We start from the raw sequence: 11,262 nt of genomic DNA, 5'->3' as shown, positions 1-11,262 counted from the left end.
CCTTCCAACAGGACAACTACCCTAAGCACACAACCAATACAACGCAGGAGTGGCTTCGGGATAAGTCTCTGAATGTCCTTGAGTGGCCCAGTCAGAGCCCGATTTGAAACCCAATCAAACTGTATGGGAATAATAATGTATTTTATTTTGTAAAGTGTTTTCTTGCATCAAACACACAAACAAAATGTTCAGTCACCTCCTTGTCCGAGGGACAAGTGGATAAACAGGTAATGCCTGTATGTTCTTTTCAAAAGTCCTCATGGAATGTAGGCCTATATTGAAAACCACACTTTGGCTGCTACTGTAGGCTGAATGATAGAACCACTATTTAAATGTTAAAATGTTTATGGGATGCATTTCTCCATTGTTTTCGATGGTAGGCCACTCTGGTAGGCCTACATTACAATCAAATAGCCACAGTAGCTTACTTGGCCACTGTTAAAACAGTCAATTAAGCGGGTACAGACTCAGTGTTCACAGTAAATGTTGTGATGGAAGTTGCACAGAATTTTCACAACATTGAAGTTTGCGCTCAGCAGACCTGAAATTTGCTCAGCATCGAACATAATTATAGGGAACATTACTTATCATATATGCTGCTGCTACTGTTGATTATCAATCCTGTTGCTAGTCACTTTATTCCTAGTTATATGTACATGTCTACCTCAATTACATTATACCCTGCACATCGACTCCGTATTGGTACCCTGTGTACACTGAACAAAAATATAACCACAACATGTAGTGTTGGTCCCATGTTTCATGAGCTGAAATAAAAGATGCCAGAAATTTTCCAAACACACTAAAAGTTTATTTCTCTCACTTTTGTGCACAAATTTGTTTACATGCCTATTAGTTAGCATTTTCTCCTTTGCCACGATGATCCAAGAAGCTGATTAAACTGCATGATCATTACATAGGTGCACCTTGCGCTGGAGACAATACAGTTTCGTCACACAACACAATGCAGATGTCTCAAGCTTTGAGGGAGCATGCAATTGGCATGCTGACTGCAAGAATGTCCACCAGAGCTGTTGCCAGAGAATTGGATGTTAATTTCTCTACTATAAGCCGCCTCCAACGTTATTTTAGAGAATTTGGCAGTACGTTCAACCAGCCTCACAATCGCCGACCAGGTGTAACCACACCAGACCAGGACCTCCACATCCGACTTCTTCACCTGCGGGATCGTTTGAGACCAGCCACCCAGACAGCTGATGAAACTGAGGAGCATTTCTCTCTGTAATAAATCCCTTTTGTGTGGAAAAACTCATTATGATTGGCTGGGCCTGGCTCCCCAGTGGCTGCGCACCATGCCCAGTCACTTGGAATCCATAGATTATGGCCTAATGAATATATTTAAATTGACTGATATCCTTATGAGCTTAACTCAGTAAAATCCTTAATTGTTGCATGTTGCACTTATATTTTTGTTCAGTATATATTGCCAAGTTATCATTAATAAATATGTATTTATTTGTACTTTTCTAGTATTTCTTTATTTTCTTTTACGCCGCATTGTTGTGAAGGGCCCCTAATAAAGCATTTCACTGTTAGTCTAAACCTGTTGAACAAATAAAATTGGATTTTATTTTATTTTATTCAATAATCCCCAATGGACAATTCATTCGACACAGACCACACCTCCAATTATATACTGTAGATATTTGAAGATTTTTTAAAGCGACAAATCAGTAGGACAAAGTCACAAGGTGGCACAGGATGTATGAACAGGGGGAGTCTCTGGAGTATGTGAACCGGAGTCCTGAGAACATAATGAGTATGCAAAAGGGGAAGATTAGTAGAGTGCCTTACTCAGCTCATCGTGTCGAACGTGCTGTTACATTTAAAATGTAACTGATAGCAATAAACAACTTCTCTGAAAACGGCCTATACAGCATCGATATTTGTCAGAAACATTTATTCTAGTGTCAAAAAGTGGAAATAGGATAATTTTGTGCATAAAATCAGTCTCGTCCAAAACGGTTCGTCATGACTGGCGAGTTGGGTTTTGATTTCAACAATGCTCACTTACCCACTAACACATGATACAAAGCTGCGGTGATGGGGCTCTATCCAATCCTACCGCAGAACACAGAAACGGTGAGACAGACCTGCCCATCAGCGCAGCGGATCTAACTGTCAGCGCAGCGGATCTAACTGCGCAGCGGATCTAACCCATCAGCGCAGCGGATCTAACTGTTTACATAAGACAACACATCTTTTTTTTTTTCACTTGAGAAATACTGCACTAAACACCGTTAGCTAGATGTAAAATTGCATGACTAAAAACCTCTGCAAAAAACAAAAAAATGTATTACAGATTTATTTTAGTTATCTTAGATTCACTCTGACTATTTTGAGGAAACAATACTGGCTTTGTTCCTACGGTGTCTCATGGGAGACAAACCTCAGTGACGTCCACATACAACCACACCCCCAAGACTGAAATCTTGCTTTTCTTAAAGCTGCAATATGTAACTTTTTGGGGGACTCGACCAAAATGCACATGAAATCAAATCAAATCAATTTTATTAGTCACATGCGCCGAATACAACAGGTGTAGACCTTACAGTGAAATGCTTACTTACGAGACCCTAACCAACAATGCAGTTTAAAAAAATATGGATAAGAATAAAAGTAATTAAAGAGCAGCAGTAAAATAACAATAGCGAGACTATATACAGGTGGGTACCGGTACAGCGTCAATGTGCGGGGGCACCAGTTAGTTGAGGTAATATATACATGTAGGTAGAGTTATTAAAGTGACTATGCATTGATGATAACAACAGAGAGTGTGTGTGTGGGGGGGGGGGGGGCAATGCAAAGAGTCTGGGTAGCCATTTGATTAGGTGTTCAGGAGTCTTATGGCTTGGGGGTAGATGCTGTTTAGAAGCCTCTTGGACCTAGACTTGGCGCTCCGGTACCGCTTGCCGTGCAGTAGCAGAGAGAACAGTCTATGACGAGGGTGGCTGGAGTCTTTCACAATTTTAGGGCCTGCTCTGATGCCGCCTGGTATAGAGGTCTTGGATAGCAGGAAGCTTGTCCCCAGTGATGTACTGGGCAATTCGCACTAGCCTCTGTAGTGCCTTGTGGTTGGAGGCCGAGCAGTTGCCATACCAGGCAGTGATACTCTCGATGGTGCAGCTGTAGAACCTTTTGAGGATCTAAGGGCCCATGCCAAATCTTTTCAGTCTCCTGAAGGGGAATAGGTTTTGCCGTGTCCTCTTCACGACTGTCTTGGTGTGCTTGGACCATGTTAGTTTGTTGGTGATGTGGACACCAAGGAACTTCAAGCTCTCAACCTGCTCCACTGCAGCCCCGTCAATGAGAATGGGGGCGTGCTTGGTCCTCTTTTTCCTGTAGTCCACAATCATCTCCTTTGTCTTGATCACTTTGTTGTCCTGGCACCACACGGCCAGGTCTCTGACCTCGTCCCTATAGGCTGTCTCGTCGTTATTGGTGATCAGGCCTACCAACTTAATGATGGTGTTGGAGTCGTGCCTGGCTGTGCAGTCATGATTGAACAGGGAGTACAGGATGGGACTGAGCACGCACCCCTGAGGGGCCCCTGTCTTGAGGATCAGTGTGGCAGATGTGTTGTTACCTACCCTTACCACCTGGGGGCGGCCCGTCAGGAAGTCCAGGATCCAGTTGCAGAGGGAGGTGTTTAGTCCCAGGGTCCTTAGCTTATTGATGAGCTTTGAGGGCACTATGGTGTTGAACACTGAGCTGTAGTCAATGAATAGCATTCTCACATAGGTGTTCCTTTTGTCCAGGTGGGAAAGGGCAGTGTGGAGTGCAATAGAGATTGCATCATCTGGGGGCTGAGTCAATCTGTTGGGGCGGTAATGCAATTGGAGTGGGTCTAGGGGTTTCTGGGATAAGTGTGTTGATGTGAGCCATGACCAGCCTTTCAAGCACTTCATGGCTACAGACGTGAGTGCTATGGGTCGGTAGTCATTAGGGCAGGTTACCTTAGTGTTCTTGGGCACAGGGGACTATGGTGGTCTGCTTAAAACATGTTGGTATTACAGACTCAGACAGGGAAAGGTTGAAAATGTCAGTGAAGACACTTGCTAGTTGGTCAGCGCATGCTCACAGTACACGTCCTGGTAATCTGTCTGGCCCTGCGGCCTTGTGAATGTTGACCTGTTTAAAGGTCTTACTCACATCGGCTGCGGAGAGCGTGATCACACAGTCTTCGGGGAACAGCTGGTGCTCTCATGCATATTTCAATGTTATTTGCCTCGAAGCGAGCATAGAAGTAGTTTAGCTCATCTGGTAGGCTTGTGTCACTGGGCAGCTCTTGGCTGTGCTGCCTTTTGTAGTCTGTAATGGTTTGCAAGCCCTGCCACATCCAATGATCGTTAGAGCTGGTGAATTACGATTCGATCTTAGTCCTGTATTGAAGCTTTGCCTGTTGATGGTTCGTCTGCAGGGCATAGCGGGATTTCTTAGAAGCTTCCGGGTTAGAGTCCTGCTGCTTGAAAGCGGCAGCTCTAGCCTTTATCTCAGTGCGGATGTTGAATTATGATTGTTGCCAACACAACACTTTGACAACATTATAACGCACAAATATTGTGTGGGAAAGTTATGAAAAGCCTATTGACTTGGGCAGATAACCAAATATCTGATGAGGTGCAGATATGTCTGCAAATATTCAGGCCCTTCTCTTACAAAGCAATGGCCATGAATCAGCAAATCCTCAGTGATGCATTCCTCTCCATAGGGGATTACATTTTGCTTCACTGGGAAATGCACTTAACTGCCTATTCCCTCTAGTTCAGCTGTTGTGTAACTGTGGAATATTCTTTAGGTGCTGAAAAATATTGTTTATAAAATGTTAAATCTTACCAACATGGCTTCAGTCTTTGTCGAGGGCCTCCTTGGCAACAGGTAGAATGGGTAAGTATACCAATATGAACACTGTAGATTTGCATACAAACACACATACTTACGTATTAGTTAGCTACCAAAACTAAGACTAGATATCTACATTTCTATGGGGCTTGCAAACAGCTAGGCTAAACACAAGACCGTTTTGGCTTGCAATCTTCCTGATCTGGTAAAGAGTTATATAAACGTCTAAACAACGACATGAAAGTATTCATAAAACATAAAGGAAAGTTAAACTTACAGATGGTGCTAGCATAAGGGTTATGAAAGACAGGATGACGATGGATGGAAGATCACATTAGGGATTGTCAAAAACAGTAGCTAGCTAACAACAACCAACTACTTTCCTTTTTATTTTATTTTTTATTTTACTTATTTAGCTAGGCATATTTCTGAAGAGATGCACTACTGTATGTGAACACAGCAGCTGATCACGAGAGAAGCACGCAGAGCAAACAATCTCATCGTAGAAAGTTGTTTATTGGTGTTCACATAAGGACAGTGTCCGTCTTTTTTTTAATCTTCCTCCTTGGAAAACATAGAAAGATCCTCTTAATACCTGATCGATCCCCTTCAAAAAAATACAACCTGATTGATGCTCACCAGCATTGACAGTAGTGCATGGTGTAATCAATTCTGTGTTTACCCTCCATTCAGTACCCCTGAGAGACGAACATGTGAGTAGAATATTTTATAACACCTAACCAACAGTTGTGTCGTGCTGTAGTGGAGCAAACAGCCACAATGCAGACTTTGTCTGTTCCTATTTGTCCATCAGGTCAGAAATCCAACTGGCAAACTGTGACAGCAGTGGAACGCAGCACAGCACAGGGCCATTCATCATGTTCATTGGAGCCGTCTGTGCCACACTTAAGATTCACAGGCATTTGCCATGGAGGTATGACTTGGTTCACTGGCAGCAGGGTTGATTGAAATTCCAGTCCAAAACTCCCTCCGCCACTCCTCCACTAACCTGTCTCCGTTTCAGTGTGTACTAGGTTATCAGCCGGTCCTGGCACCGTGGCATCAGAGCCAGATCGATGCACCTGCGGTGAATGAATGGTTTCGGCGCTTGGAGGAGACCTGGGACGCTGCCAATGTGCGCCTGCAACGGGTCATCAGGTGACAGAAGGCGCTGACCGCCACCGCAGTGAGGCCCCGGTGTAATCACCGGGGGACCGGGTCTGGCTCTCGACCCGAAACCTGCCCCTTCGCCTGCCCAGCCGGAAGCTGGGTCCGCAGTTTGTGGGGCCATTTAAAGTCCTGAGGAGACTGAACGAGGTATGTTATAGGTTACAGCTTCCCCCTGATTACCGTATTAACCCCTCGTTCCATGTGTCTAACCTCAGGCCAGTGGTGGCTGGTTCCTCCGCCCCCTCGGCGTATACTGTGCGAGCCATCATGGACTCAAGGCGTCGGGCGTGGGGCCTTCAGTACCTCGTGGAGTGGGAGGGGTATGGTCCGGAGGAGAGATGCTGGGTGCCAGTGGAGGACATCCTGGACCCTTCCTTACTGCAGGAATTTCACCGTCTCCACCCGGATCGCCCTGCGCCTCGTCCTCCGGCTCGTCCCCGAGGCCGGTGTCGGCACACTGCTGGAGCCGCGCATCGGGGGGGGGGGGGGGGGGTCGGGGGGGGTACTGGCACGACTTCCGCCGAAGTGGGCCTCTCCTTGTTTCGGGTGCGGCGTTTGGCGGTCGACATCACAGGCTTTCTAGCTACCACCAATCTACGTTTCTTTTCCATTTGTTTGTCTTAATTGTATACACCTGGTTCCCATTACGTTTTAATTTATTCCATATTTAACCCTCTGGTTCCCACATGGTTTTGTGCGTGTTTGTTCTTTGTTTAGTGTTCTTTGTTTAGTGTTCTAGACTTCTGTGCGCTGGTGTGTTTTTCCCTGCATGGAAATTATTGTTTCTTTTTGGGTAAAGTACGTATTTTACTCAGTTCTATGTCCTGCGCCTGACTCCGTTCTAACCGTTGCACACCTGACAGGATGATACTGTTTAAGATGTTCCATGTGTCTGAATTATTGGGTTTAATTTTGAGCAACAATTAACTTCCCTAGTCAACAGCCAGTGGAATCACGTGGCGCGAATAAAAATACCTCAAAATGCTATAACTTCAATTTCTCAAACATATGACTATTTTACAACCATTTTAAAGACAAGACTCTCGTTAATCTAACCACATTGTCCGATTTCAAAAAGGCTTTACAGCGAAAGCAAAACATTAGATTATGTCAGGAGAGTACCCTGCTAAAAATAATCACACACCCATTTTCAAAGCAAGCATATATGTCACAAAAAACAAAACCACAGCTAAATGCAGCACTAACTTTTGATGATCTTCATCAGATGACACTCCTAGGACATTATGTTACACAATACATGCATGTTTTGTTTAATCAAGTTCATATTTATATCAAAAACCAGATTTTTATATTAGCATGTGATGTTCAGAACTAGCATACCCACTAGCAAACTTCCGGTGAATTTACTAAATTACTCATGATAACCGTTGACAAAATACATAACAATTATTTTAAGAATTATAGATACAGAACTCATTTATGCAATCGCGGTGTCAGATTTTAAAATAGCTTTTCGGCGAAAGCACATTTTGCAATATTCTGAGTACATAGCTCGGCCATCATGGCTAGCTATTTTGACACCCACCAAGTTTGGGACTTACTAAAGTCAGAATTACTATTAGAAAAATTGGATTACCTTTGCTGTTCTTCATCAGAATGCACTCCCAGGACTTCTACTTCAACAACAAATGTTGTTTTGGTTCCAAATAATAGTTATATCCAAATACCACTGTTTGTTCATGTGTTCAGGTAACTATCCAAACGGTGATGCGCGAGCGCATTTCGTGACAAAAAATGTCAAAATATTCCATGACCGTACTTCGAAGCATGTCAAACGCTGTTTAAAATCTATTTTTATTCGATTTTTCTCGTAAAATAGCGATAATATTCCAACCGGGCAACGTTGTATTCATTCAAAGGCTGAAAGAAAAAAATTGAGTAGTCTCGTGAATGCGCATCTCAGTCTCACTGTCCCCAGGCTGACCACTCACAAATTCTCCTGCTGTTCTTCGCCCAGAGACAGCAGACACCCCATTACACTTTCTGGCGGCTTTAGAGAGCCAATGGGAGCCTTAGAAAGTGTCACGTTACAGCACAGATGCTGTATTTTTGATTGAGATGCAACAGAAGGACAACAAATTGTCAGACAGGGCACTTCCTGTATGGAATCATCTCAGGTTTTGGCCTGCCATATAAGTTCTGTTATACTCACAGACACCATTCAAACTTTTAGAAACTTTAGAGTGTTTTCTATCCAAATCTACTAATTATATGCATATTTTAGTTTCTGGGCAGGAGTAGTAACCAGATTAAATCGGGTACGTTTTTTATCCGGCCGTGAAAATACTGCCCCCTATACCACAACAGGTTAAGAGCCCCCTGTTGCTATGAAATAGTGGGGTCATGATAGGCCAACCAGGGAAGCCCCAACACCACAGGAAACGCAGGAGAATCGATCAGGAAGAGACTAATTCTCTCCTCATGACCCTCCTGCGTTATCATACATAGTGATGCTGTGACCTCCCTAATCAGGCCCGACCCTAAAGGATGACTATCTAAGGCATGTACAGGGAAGGCACATCAACAGGAACAATAGGGATCCCTAATCTAAGAGGAAATGAACAGTCAAAAAAGTTCCCAGCTGCGCCTGAATCTACTAGCGCCTTATGCTGGGAATGCGGGGAACACTCAGGAAATTCTATACATACACGCATATGCGCAACAGGGAGCTCTGGGTGAGTCGCGTGCCTACTCACCTGGGATGATCCACCAGTGCCCTGCCTGCTGCCTCGACTCCCTGGGGAACCTCCCCAGCACCGACTAGCAGTGTGCCCTCTGCAGCCACAGGTGGTGCAGGGAACGGCCCCCCCTCCAGTCACCCTTAGAGCAGCACCTACGAGCCCCATAGTTGTAGGATTGGAGGTGCTGGGGGATGGAATGGACGGACCCCGATCCGGACGTCCGCGGGTGGCCAACAGGTTATCCAGCCGGATGGATAAATCCACCAGCTGGTCGAGGGTAAGGGTGGTGTCCCTGCGTGCCAGCTCCCGACAAACATCCTCACGTAGACTACACCGGTAATGGTTGATCAGGTTCCTGAAAACCAGTGCAAAGTCCTGTGCACTCCTCATCCCCTGTCTGAGATGGAACAAGCGGTCCCCCGCCGCTCTCCCCTCAGGTGGATGATCGAAGACCGCCCGGAAGCGGCGGGTGAAATCCTCATAGCGGACCAACGCTGCGTCTATTCCTCCCCATTCGGCATTGGCCCACTCAAGCGCTTTCCCCGACAAACAGGAGATGAGGGCGGACACACTCTCGTATCCCGAGGGAGCTGGGTGGACGGTCGCCAGGTAGAGCTCCAACTGGAGCAGGAACCCCTGGCACCCGGCAGCCGTCCCATCATATGCCCTCGGGAGCGAGAGCCAAATCCCACTGGGTCCAGGTGACGGAGGGGTGGACAGCAGTGTGGGTTGGGGTGAAGTTGATAGGGGTGTGGGAAAAACCCCTCTCTCCCATCGCTCCATGGTGTGCATCATGCGATCCATGGCTGTGCCAAGATTTTTGAGCATCGTCGGGTGCTGCTGGACGCGCTCCTCCACTGGTAACGGATGACTGGGTGCACCTGCTGACTCCATATGAGGTGCGTGTTTCTGTCAGGTGTCAATGTGCAGCGGTAGGACGGAGTCAGGCGCAGGACATAGAACTGAGTAAAAGACGTACTTTACTCGAAAAGAAACAACAATAAATTCCACGCAGGGAAAAACACAACAGTGCACAGAAGTCTAGAACACTAAACAAAGAACAAACACGCCGAAAACCATGTGGGAACCAGAGGGTTAAATATGGAATAAATTAAAACGTAATGGGAACCAGGTGTGTACAATCGAGACAAAACAAATGGAAAAAGAAACGTAGATCGGTGGTTGCTAGAAAGCCGGTGACGTCGACTGCCGAACGCCGCCCGAACAAGGAGAGGCACCAATTTCGGCGGAAGTCATGACACATCCACAATGGGGCAAAACTAAATACAACTAATGAGCTAAATAAAATGTAAAAACTGAACAATAATTAGGAATAAAATCTGAAAAAAATACGATACCAAACAAATATTACAACCTATATTACAGAACTGCTCCTGCTGCTTCTCGCTTTTGATGCTTATTTTGTAGGTGGATGCATCATAGTGTACCTCCTATTTTTAAAGGTGGCAAAGCGGTCAATGTCACTATTGTGGCTTACTGGCCAAAGCACTTCACCCTCAATGGACATGGACACCCTCAAGACTTACAAGCTTTTTCTGACCCATTGTCTTACGCAACCATGAGTGCAGCCAGCGCAGTGCACTAAAGGACCTTTCACAGGAGCAGCTGCTCACAGGAATTGTGAGGGCAACCTGAATGATTTTCTTCAGAGAAGGAGGCATTCCAGGAGGTTATGCACAGCTAGCAAATCTTTGGGAGGACGTCCAGCCTCTCTTTTCCGGGCAAGAAAGTTTCTGGCAACCCACATCTCTTCTGTTTTAACATCAATACCGTAGTGCTTGGCAAACTCAGTCTCTGGGGTATGTGGGACACACTCGCCAACAGCCAGTGAAATAGCAGGGCGCCAAATTCAAAACAACACAAATCTCACAATTCATATTTCTCAAACACAACTATTATATTCCATTTTTAAGATACACTTCTCGTTAATCCAACCACAGTGTCCGATTTCAAAAAGGCTTTACGGCGAAAGCATAACATTAGATTATGTTAGGACAGCGCCTAGACAAGAAAAACCACACAGCCATTTTTCAAGCAAGGAGAGGCGTCACAAAAACCAGATATACAGCTAAAATTAATCACTAACCTTTGATGATCTTCATCAGATGGCACTCATAGGACTTCATGTTACACAATACATGTATGTTTTGCTCGATAAAGTTCATATTTATATCCAAAAACCCCATTTTACATTGGTGTGCAATGTTCAGAAATGTTTTACCTCCCAAAACTGCCGGTGAATGAGCACATCAATTTACAGAAATACTCATCATAAACGTTGATAAAATATACAACTGTTATTCAAAGAATTATAGATACACTTCTCCTTAATGCAACCGCTGTGTCAGATTTCAAAAAAGCTTTACGGCGAAAGCAAACTTTGCAATAATCTGAATACAGGGCTCAGACATCAAAACAAGCCATACAGATACCCTCCATTTTGGAGTCAACAGAAGTCACAAATATCATTATAAATATTCACTTACCTTTGATGATCTTCATCGGA

This window comes from Salmo trutta, chromosome 2 (genome assembly GCF_901001165.1).
Source record: "Salmo trutta chromosome 2, fSalTru1.1, whole genome shotgun sequence".
NCBI lineage: Eukaryota > Metazoa > Chordata > Actinopteri > Salmoniformes > Salmonidae > Salmo > Salmo trutta.
Note: the sequence above shows the minus strand (reverse complement) of the source record.